Source organism: Lagenorhynchus albirostris, chromosome 8, assembly GCF_949774975.1.
Source record: "Lagenorhynchus albirostris chromosome 8, mLagAlb1.1, whole genome shotgun sequence".
NCBI lineage: Eukaryota > Metazoa > Chordata > Mammalia > Artiodactyla > Delphinidae > Lagenorhynchus > Lagenorhynchus albirostris.
This window is the reverse complement of record NC_083102.1, coordinates 46,250,197-46,261,152: the sequence shown is the minus strand read 5'-3', so window position 1 is coordinate 46,261,152 and position 10,956 is coordinate 46,250,197. Positions and strand designations below refer to the sequence as shown.

General features: G+C 45.9%; 1 protein-coding gene across 7 annotated transcripts in view; it reads left to right on the top strand.

The window, feature by feature from the left end:
* The first annotated feature begins 2,985 nt into the window (after positions 1 to 2,985).
* WIPF3 (WAS/WASL interacting protein family member 3) overlaps positions 2,986 to 10,956 on the top strand; it is a 97,981-nt gene continuing 90,010 nt past the window's right edge. For 6 of the 7 annotated variants that reach the window (XR_009541965.1, XR_009541963.1, XR_009541962.1 and 3 more), the window contains exon 1: positions 2,986 to 3,253. The gene's annotated coding sequence lies outside the window, so the exon portion shown is untranslated. Of the gene's footprint in view, positions 3,254 to 4,204; positions 4,336 to 10,956 lie in introns of those variants that run through there. The other variant, XR_009541964.1, reaches the window with a different exon arrangement.

The following is a 10,956-nucleotide window of genomic DNA, read 5'->3' as shown; positions in this document are numbered from 1 at the left end:
GTTCTCCTGAAGAGCTAATAAGTCATGGCAGATATAAATATAAGTTTACAAGGAGAAAGTGTGAAAGGTGAGCTATTGCAGGCATTTGGTGAGCAGGGGGAGAAGAGATGTTTGCCCTTTACCAGGCCACAGTATCAGTTAGAAATACATTTGGCCACAAGGAATAGAAAACTCAGTCTCAGTGGCTTAAACTAGCGAGAGCTATCTTTCTCACATAAAAAGTTCAGAGGTGGGCTGTTGCTGGATTTCATCTGAATGCCCAGAAGTACCATACACACTTGCTCTATTTTCCACTCTGCCACCCTGATTATATTGGCTTTTTGGTCTCATGTTCATTGTCTCTTGGTTGTAATCTGGTTGCAGCATCACTAGCCATCTCATTTGTGTTCAAGGCACAAAGAACATGAAAAATGGAAAGTCAGAGCCTGCAAAGGAGGTCTCAGGAGCCCCCCAGCCAACTCCCTCTTTCAACTCATTGGCCAGAACCGGGTCAATGACTTCCTTAGCTGCAAGAAAGACTGAGAAATCAGGAATGGGACTGTCATGGTAGTCTTGGACCAATCATAATCCTCAGTTCTGTTAATAGGGAGGAAAGGGAAAAGGGTTTGGCTATTGGGAAGGTGACTTACAGCACCTGTGACTAAACAAATACAGGCATATCTCGTTTTACTGCACTTCGAAGATCTTGCTTTTTTTTTTTTAAATTGAAGGTTTGTGGCAACCTTGCTTTATCAGATGGTGGTCAGTCATTTTTTTTGCAATAAAGTTTTTTTTAAGTAAGGTGTGTACATTTTTTTAGATATAATGCTATTGCACACTTAATAGAGTACAGTATAGTGTAAACATATGTACTGGAAACCAAAAAATTCATGTGACTCACTTTAGTGCAATATTTGCTTTATTGCTGTGTTCTGGAACTGAACCCACAATATCTCCAAGGTATGCCTGTATCATCCACCTGGAATAGCTAGTGCTGTCCTGTAGTTATGTACATCCTGGTGCAGCCAGGGGGAATGGATCCTTCTCTAATGTCCATAAAAACAAGGCATCAATGGCACAGTTACGTCACATGGATATGAGACATTGGGCACCTGAAGCTTTCAGCACAAATGTCCCCACTTTCCAAATATTTTCCTCACTCACCATTTCTCTATCCTTTCCAACCAGTAGCCTTTTTGCACAAATTATTTGATCCACGCCAGCTCACAACTATCTGTTAAGATAACAGCCTCTCCATTCGACTAACTCCTGCTTGGGCCATTCAGCAGAAGACCTGGTGGGAACTCTGGGCTCATGCAAATGTCTTCTCTGCTCTTTTACCTTTCCTTCCTTTTGTATTAGAATACTAGTAGTTTTGTATTTAATGAGAATACACATTAGGGATCCCAAGAAGGAAACTGTCTGGTAATGTTTCAAATGTTTTTCTTTTAGTGATCACCTGTGCAAAACGGTTTATGAATTTTAGGTTGAGCACAGTTTTTCACATTTCATGCCCATGACCATTTATTTTGGTTCTAAAGGAGGAAAGGCATGAGTTGCATAGGACAAACAGGTGGGAAGCAAGTACCTCATTGGCTTCCAATGACTACACCTTCTTCACCTAAGTCAAACAGAAGCCCATGTTCTTGACAACACAGGAGGAAAGGCATGAGTTGCACAGCACAAACAGGTGGGAAGCAAGTACCTCATTGGCTTCCACTGACTACACCTTCTTCACCTAAGTCAAACAGAAGCCCATGCTCTTGACAACACAGGAGGAAAGGCATGAGTTGCACAGGACAAACAGGTAGGAAGCAAGTACCTCATTGGCTTCCACTGACTACACCTTCTTCACCTAAGTCAAACAGAAGCCCACGTTCTTGACAACACAGGAAGGAACAGCATCAGGAGTGAATTATTTATCCTTGCTGTAAATATAAGCCTATACATTGTCAGCCTGTAAACACTAGTAATTAAGAAACCAGCTAAGGTCTGCTTGGGCAACATACTTTGACAGCAGCTGCTACAGAACCTGAACCTGGAGACAGTTTGCTATCCATGTGTGAGATCCCCCTCCCTACCAGCATTAACTGCTCTCTCACCTGTGTTGCCATGCACCTCATCCAAGCGCTGAGTACAGGTCTCTCCCCCACTGTAGACTTGTAGCTCCTTTTGCACAGAGACACAGCCTCCTTCCACAGCACATGCTAAGGGTCCTGCAGAGGGCCTGGCTCACAGATGCTCGGGTAAATTGCAGTGAACGGTCCACGAGTATCCTCTTAGCTCCTCTATTAGCGGGAATGCGCAGCACGTGGGAGATTCGAAATCCTCACCAACCAATCATGCGCCTAGTGGAATACATCCAGCCTCAGACACAATCTTTCTGCATCTTTCCAGGGGTCTGAACGTGAAGTGTGGCAAGGATTTACTGGACATACCAAGTTCTTTCGGCTCCTTAGACCCTTCAGTTTTCCGGCAGTCGGCTCCCTCTCCCCTTCGGCTCCACCTGGGACAATCTACCTCCCCAGGTCACTCCAACCGGATAATTCATGCACATTCTTCAGTTCTTTTAGCCACCACCTCCTCCAGAAGCCTTCCCTGACTTCCCCAAGTCTGGATCAGGGCCCCCTCTATGACCGCTCCCTCTTGGTTCTGCGGTGTAGCTGTCCCTTCGTTGTTTCCCTTTTTAGACCGTGAATTCCGCAAGGGCACGAGACGATCTCGTTCTCTCTTTTGTCCCGCTTATGACGCTGCCTGGAGCATAGGAGGGGCTCAGAATATTTTGGAATAAATTGATGAAGGAGTGGAGTGTCCCCAGCCTGGCGGTGCTGGGCCGGGTGTTGCTCGCGTCACAGCCCCTCCTATGTGGGGAACTCCAGCCTTGGGCCGCAAGCTTAGACTCTCTCCTCAGATTAGACTCGGGCCTCCGTCAGGCAGAGGCGCGCCCGGAGGCTAGGACCCGCCTCCCGGGTTCCAGAGCGACCCCGCCCGCCCGGGCCGCGTCCCTGCGCGCGGGCCGGCTGCGGCTCCCCGACAGGAGCCTGAGGAGCAGGTGGGGGCGACGGCCCCGCCTCCGCGTCCCGGCAGCCCCAGAGCTGGCGGCAGGGGAGTGAGCGGCGCTCACCGAGCGCAGCACCCAACGCAGCTTGGCCCCAGCGGCGCCGCCTGGAGCACGGACGCTGCGGGACGGAGCCCGGAGCCTAGAGGCGGCGGCGGCGGCGAGGACGTCGGCCAGAGACGAATCCTGTCCTGTCCTCGGCACGACCAGCGGCAGGTAGCGGCTCCGCGCGCGTGCCCGGGTCGGTGCCGGAGGGAGGAGGGACGAGCCGCAGCTGCGGGCGCTCGGGCCGTCCCGGAGCTGAGTGAAACGCCGGCGGGTGCAGGAGTGCTGCGTGCGCGCATGCGGGTGTCCGGGCGCCCCCAGCCCGGGGCGCTGCGCTGCGCTCCTCAGGAGCCTGCCGCCCGCTGCCTGGCGTCTCCGGGGCCCGGCCGTAACGGGACCGCGGAGGGAACGAGGTCACCGCGGGGTTGTCTGGTGACTTCCACCGACCCGACTATCCGGAGAGCGGCCCCTGGCGACGAGGCCGCCCGGGCCTGGTCTTCGCCAAGCTCTCCGTTCCTCCCTTCCCCGCTTCACCCCCAGAACAAAAGGCTGGGGTCTCGCTGGGGAGGGGGCTGTCGCGGGATGAGCGGGAGCGAAGTAAAGAGCAGCTAGGAAATTGCAGAACTGAAGGTGGCTTGGGGGATACAGAAGCCCTCGATGAGGAAGCCAATCTCGGAGATGTAAAGTGACTTACACAAGGTCACACAGCTCGTGGTGACTGAAGTGGGGCCAGAGCGCAGGTCTCGGGACTCCCTTCCCAGTGCTCATCTCCAGGCCCCAGAGGTCAGCAGTCTGTGCTCCAGCGATTTAAGTCTGGCCATGCATGGGTTTTAAAGTCTCCTTTGGAGGAATAAGGGAGAAAGTGGCAGAGCCTATTCCCCGCCTTCCTCAGTACGCACCGGAGGCGGAGGTAGAGCGGGTATGCGGGAGCAGGGCTGGGGAAGAGGGCGCTCCGAATCTCCGGGTGGGGCTTGGAGGACAGGGAGCCTAGCCCTGTCCCCGTGGGCAGGGGGGCACTGGCTCGCAGGAACAGCGCCTTCTGAGCGTGGCTTGCTAGCCGCGTGGGTGTGCCTGCGACGGGAGCGGGGGCGGCGTGGGGACCCAGTGCGCGCTGCTCCCTAGAAAGAAGTTCTCTCCCGGGAGAGGCCGGGAGAGCTGTTCTGGCGCGCTGGGACGAGCCGACAACATCCCTGACGCTCGCGCTGTTTTGTGACGGGCTCTGTTTGGAAGGAAAGTTACTCTGCAGCAGGAAGGTGGGCTATCACTTCGCTTCTCCGAGCCTGGGGGTGTCCTTGTCTGCAAAATGAGGGCTTTGTTCTGCATAACCTGTGTGATTCAGAAAGTTCGTGCCTCTCTCCTCCTTTACAGAATCTTTATCTCTTTAGAGGGAAGAGAAGTACATGTCTTCTGGTCAGCAGTAGTAGTTATCGCAGGGACTCCAGCCTCCCCTGAAAAACAAATTTTTTTTTTTAAATTTTAGGCAAAGCTATTAATGGGGACGAAGCTTAGAAGAGGGGTTGGGTTGCCTTTGGGCCTGGTAATGACTTGGACAGAAAAGGAGGCTTCACAGGTGCCGGAAATGCTCCCTACCTCGACCTAAGTAGTGGTAACACAGGTGTACATATATAGATATTTGTGAGGTTATTCTCTTGAGATTTGTGCACTTACGCTTTCCCTCAGTAAAAAAGTAAATAAAAATTTAATGCTAAAAATCCACTCATTATAGTAGCACACAGATTACTGCAGTTTTCCAGCCAAGGAATTTTAGAGATACATTTAAAAACTACAGAAGCCAAATCAGAAAAATAAATAAATAAGAACAGGGAGCAAAGAAAGTTTAGCAATAACGGGAAATGAAATACACACTGCAGAGGGCCTTACCAAATGCCTTTACACGAATCACCTCACATGATTCACATTTCCTTAAGGGCAGTATTGTTATTGTGCCTTTTTTTTTACAGAGAGAAAATAAGAGGTCACAGAGGTTAAATGCCTTACTCAGGGGAGCAGGGTTAAGAACCTGGGTACACAGATTTCAAATTCTATACGTGCAACCATAAACAAGCAATTTTCAGCCACCTGAATCAGGGCAGAGCCATCAGGGTGACAGAGACTTGAAGACTGGCTTCCTAACGTGCCCCCTTTTAGTTCCTTTCCAGGAGCCTCTGTTGTTTTCATATAGCTGTGAGTGTGAGATTGTGTCACAGTCTGAAGGTAGCCAGCAGTGGAAGGGATGGAGGAAGTGTGTGTGTGTGTCTGTGTGTGTGTGTGTGTGTGTGTGTGTGTGTGTGTGTGTGTGTTAAGAACATAGAGTTTTAGGAACAGGAGAAAGCCAGCTGGCCCAGCCTGGAAACACTGTTTTTAGGAGATTTATTGTTCAGAAATCATACAGTACAGGTTGTGAATTTGCAGTCACTTAAATACACACACAAAATAAATAATATAACCTAGAAAAGATCTGAGAAACCAAAATGTAATTTACTCTAGAGAACATGTAGGATTTTCACTAGGGAAAAACAGTCAACTTTCCTACGTTCTAGAATTTATAAATATGTTTATCAATGCTTATGTTTTAAAAAAACCTACAAAAATAACTCAGCAGAAGGACAGAAATTTGTTTTCCAGCAAACGTGTTGTAAATATACTTACATTTGGTGCAGAAACATTTGAAACTTTAGGGTACAGGAATATTTTATCTAGAGAGAAATCTTGAGAAATGTGTCCTGAAGTGTGTTCTAGTGATTTTATCCTTCTGCCTAAAATTCAGAAGCCGGAGGAGTAGAATCGTGTTTGTTTTACCAGCTAATATCACATTGCAGAGTTGAACGTTTGTCGTCGTTCTTGGAATTAGAAGGTTTGGGTTTGAAGAAGCTGGATTAAGTGGGGCAGGTAAAGAGGTAGCTGGCTGGATCTGCTCAGCTGAGTACCATTAAGCGTGATTATGCATCACAAAGTTATCTTTAGGCGAGTTTTGCCATGTCACAGTTAGTGTTCCTGCCATCTGGCTGCTGGAATATTTAGAAAGGAATCATAATGTTTGACTGACTCTGCTGAGAGCATGACAAAACAGACTTCGAGAGGGAACTATTAAATATGAGTTAAGGTTGGTGAGAAAATGATTAATTACTTCTTATTTAGCCACCGCACACAACCGAAGAGAGGGACGGTTCCCAGCTGATGCGGAGCAGGTGCAGCACATAAGTTTTCTCACTGACTTCAGCCAATAGTGCACTTGAAACTTCCCCTTTGCCCTTCTAGTTGGGTATTTCCTTAGGCCTGCCCAAGCAGGAACCCGACCCGTTTTGCAGCAGGGGAATCGTGTGGTGAACGGCCGTGCTGAAGTGCCAAAGAGATAGAGTGAAGCGGAGCAAATGTGGCAAAAATGCCAGGTGGGCATTATGTGGGCCAGGCTCTGTGAAAGATTTTCAAGTGCATCTTGAAGGAATATTCACCCTCTGTGGGCGATGTATTCCAGTGAGACACTGAATTTGAGATGGTGGCATCCAGAAAGGAAGTGGCAGGCCTGTCTATGGACTGTAAGTCTGTCAGCTCCTGAGAGTATCTAAGAGGAGGCAGTAGGGAGCTTGTGAGGACTTGGGCCCATGTGTGTGCAGGTGTGTGTGTGTCAGAGCAAGGTGCCCAGGCTGCCATCCACTGTGCCTTAAGAGCCAAAGGCTACCTCATACTGAATACTTGTGCCTGACTAGGCTAAGAGCTTTCTACATATGAAATCAACCCAACAGCCCTATAAGGGAGCTGATTTTTCTTACTCCCATTATCAGATGGACAGAGAGGCCAAGGGCTAAACTGTTCTCAGAATGATCATGCCACACCCTGCCCTGGTCTGCTATCAGCCAACTCATAAGCCCAACGTGCCCTTTACCTGTCTGACTCTCCCTTATTGCACCTGAACTCCTGGAGGACAGGTACTATATCTGTTTCATCTCTCTTCCCAGCAGCTGCATCGTAGGTGGCATGTGATGAGTAGTGAATGAATGAGTGAGTGAATGAATGAATACCTTCATATTTAAAGGTCAAAAGTCAGTTTGGATTAACTGTCCTTTTGACTTACTGTCTCATTCCCCTCTGTTAATATGGGTCATCGGGCATGATTGTATGGACAAGATGTGTAATAGATATCTCCTTTAAAGCTGAAGGATGTTAAGCTCGGCCTGTAAGATCAGAAGGCCTCTGCTTCTTTTAGAAATTAAATATTATTATTTCTTCTTTTGTAAAACGGTTGTCATTTGAAACACCTGGGTTGGAATCTTTCCTTCATCATTTATTTGTTGTATGACCTTGGACAAATTACTTCACCTTCCTATGCCTCAGTTTTCTCATCTGTAAAGTGGGAATAGTAATGGTACTACTTATCTCATATTTAGGGTAAATAACTTAAAATAGGTCCAGTGCCTAGGACAGTGCTTGGTTCATAGTAATGTTCAATAAATTAGCTCTTTTTAAAATTATTATCATCTGATGCTTTTAAAAATTGTTTGCCTTAAGTGTTTCTGGTTCCATAAAGCATTTGAGGCATAAACAACATAAAATTAATAATGAAACTGGGGTAAAGAGAACACACAGATAAGGAAGCAAGATGAAATCAAAGGTAATTTAGTGAACAAGACTATGTTATAAGGTGCAGGTAATTTCTAGAGATGAGTTTACTGTAAGGTTTGGTGTAGTTTCAGGAGATGGGATTAAAAATTTGTCAGAGCTTCCCAGTAACCAAAACAAAGAGGAAAACACAAATAGTTACTCAATCCACAGTGACCATGAGATAAAATGAGATCAGTTACACAGCTTTTCCTGGTCCTGAAACTTGGGATGGCTTTCTCCTGGCGGTTCTTCAAAGCAGTCATTGTTGCCATAGAGATCTAAGTCTTCAACATGGTCCCTGCCATGAAGACAATGGAAGTTTTGTGGTAGAAGTTAATAATAAGTGTTTCTTAGAATGTCATTGACTGCAGTTCCAGAGACATACTCTCAGAGCACAGCCCAATAAAAGCTCTTCTGTGAAGGGCCAGAACACTGTGGTTTGGGGATGTTCTATTTCCTTAGCTATGCTTACTGAGTGCCTGGGAGAGTAGAAAGATTCTTCCAAAGATTATAATTCTTGTGAGAGTCAGGTGAACAATCCCATCTTTAAGAACATTTGTTCTGGCTGAAGCTATATAAATGAGCCAGATCAGTTGACTTTATCCAGAAAAAGTCCAAAGGGTGTCATCATACACATAAACTCATTAATAGATGTGTTCATGAATTTTCTTAATACTGGTAGTCCCATAATCTCCCTTTAGCTGCGGATTTTATCACACTGTTTGGAAAAAGAAATATCCAGTGCTCTGTACTACCTTTTAAGCCCTTTAATACTTTCAGTACTTCTTGGTATTAAGAATAAATGATATTTGATTTTTAAACTTGTTTTTTAGTACTTGAAATAATGGTCATGTCTTTTTAGTCTCATTACATATACATTAGCCCAAGTATGATTTGTATCAGTTAGGATTGCATTCAGCTGCCAAAACAATACAAAAACAATGCACACGTCAGAATCTGGCCTAAACAGATACAAGAGTGTCTTGTGGAGCTAGACTCCCAAGAAAGGCAGTCCAGGGGCGATGCAGGAGCTCAAACAGTACTATCAGAGAATCAGCCTTTCCCTGCTTCACCTTCTTCACCATGTAGGACATCATCCTAAATCTAGTTGCCTCATGGTCACAAGATGGCTGCTGTATCTCTAGGCTTACATCTTTAGGCAGGAAGAAAGGAAATATGTAAATAGCTAAAGAGCGAGGGCCCTTCTATTAGGGAAGCTTTGCCTTTTTAGATAGAAAGTGATGCCCTCCCCAACTACTTCTGACGACATCTCATTGGCCAGGATGGTGTCACAATGTTGCTCTAAAATGTAAAGGGTCTGAGAAGTCAAATATTTTTAGCTGGGTAAACTGCAACTACCACCCCTCTCTCTAATTAGGGATTTTGCTCTAAGGAAGAAGAGGAAATGGTTATTGAGTAGGCAGCTAGAAGTATCAGCCACCTGACATAACTTCCATTATTAGCCATGTCCCTGACTTAATTAGAAATTACAGAAGTGACTCAGTAATTTAAAATGTTATACTTTTCTAGTTTTTCATACGATTAGCATTAGAGGATGAAACACACACAATTGCCTTATGTAGATTCCTAAACCGCTGTCACCAGCCCTGCTTCTTTTCTAAATTTCAGATCTAAATTTCCATTTGCCAGAAGGACCTCATATGCTTCAAATTAAACTCACTTCTCCCCGCCCATCCACCACCGCCCAACACCCACACATTTTCTCCTGCCTTCCTTAATTAATATTAGATTGCCTTGGCAAGGAGCCTTGGGGTTGTCCTGGACTCTTTCTTCTCCCCACATCCCAGGCATCCAAACTGTTATCATCCTTGGCTCTGTCCCATTGCCATTACTCTAATTCAAATAAATATCCATCCTTGCTCATGTGAATCCCCAAATTGGTCTACCTGTTTGCTGCTTCTTCATTGCCCTATAATTCATTTTCCACACATGCCCCCAGGGTGCTGTATTTAAAACACCAGTGTCTAACATCTCTCCTTTCTTTAGAAGCTTACAAACTAAAGCTCAACCTGGCTCTGTGAGCGCCATGCTTGCTGGGACTGGTTGCCACACACCCCAGACATTCCCACGTGGCAAAGTTTTGCTCACCCCCTCCCCACTCCCTTCAACTATAGAAGACCTCTCTCAGAGGTTTCTTATGCTTTTCATGGTCCATAAGCCATGGGAACAGTTAATTACCTTTGCATTTCTGTTTCCAGAACACTTTATAATTTCTATTAATATGTTTTGCCCTGGATTCTATTTTGCCTGATATTAATCATGCTGCACCAGTTTTTTTTAAAAAAAATAACAGCTTTATTGGAGTATAATTCACATACCATAAAATTCACTCTTTTAAAGTATGTAATTCAGTGATTATTAGAATATTCACAGAGTTACACAACTATAACCATCATCTTAATTCCAGAACATTTTCATCACCCCAAAAAGAAACCCATTAGCAGTCACTTCCTATCCCCCCTCTCCTCAGCCCTGACAGCCACTAATCTACTTTTTATTTCTATGGATTTACCTATTCTGGAATTTTCTATGTGTAGAATCATGCAGTATGTGACATTTTGGGACTGGCTTCTTTCACTTAACATAGTCTCTTTTGGGTTTATCCATGTTATAGCATCTATCAGTACTTCATTCCTTTAATTAATTAATTAGTTAATTAATGGCGGGGTTGGGTCTTCGTTGCTGCGCTCGGGCTTTCTCTAGTTGCATCGAGCGGGAGCTACTCTTCGTTGCGGTGGGAAGGCTTCTGATTACGGTGGCTTCTCTTGTTGCGGAGCACAGGCTCTAGGTGTGCAGGCTTCAGTAGTTGTGGCACGTGGGTTCAGTAGTTGTGGCACGCGGGCTCTAGAGCACAGGCTCAGTAGTTGTGGCACACGGGCTTAGTTGCTCCGCGGCATGTGGGATCTTCCCGGACCAGGGCTTGAACCCGTGTCCCCTGCATTGGCAGGCGGATTCTTAACCACTGTGCCACCAGGGAAGTCCCCTTCATTACTTTTTATTGCTGAATAATATTACATTGCATGGCCCATACTACATTTTGTTAATCCACTCATAAGTTGATTGACGTTTGGGTTGTTTCTACATTTTGGCTGTAATGAGTAATGCTACTATAAACATTCATGTATAAGTTTTTGTGTGGGCAAATGTTTTCATTTCTCTGGATAGATACCTTGGAGTGGAATTACTGAGTCTTGTGATAATTCTGTTTAACATTTTGAGGAACTTATAAACTCTTCCAAAGTGGCTGCACCATT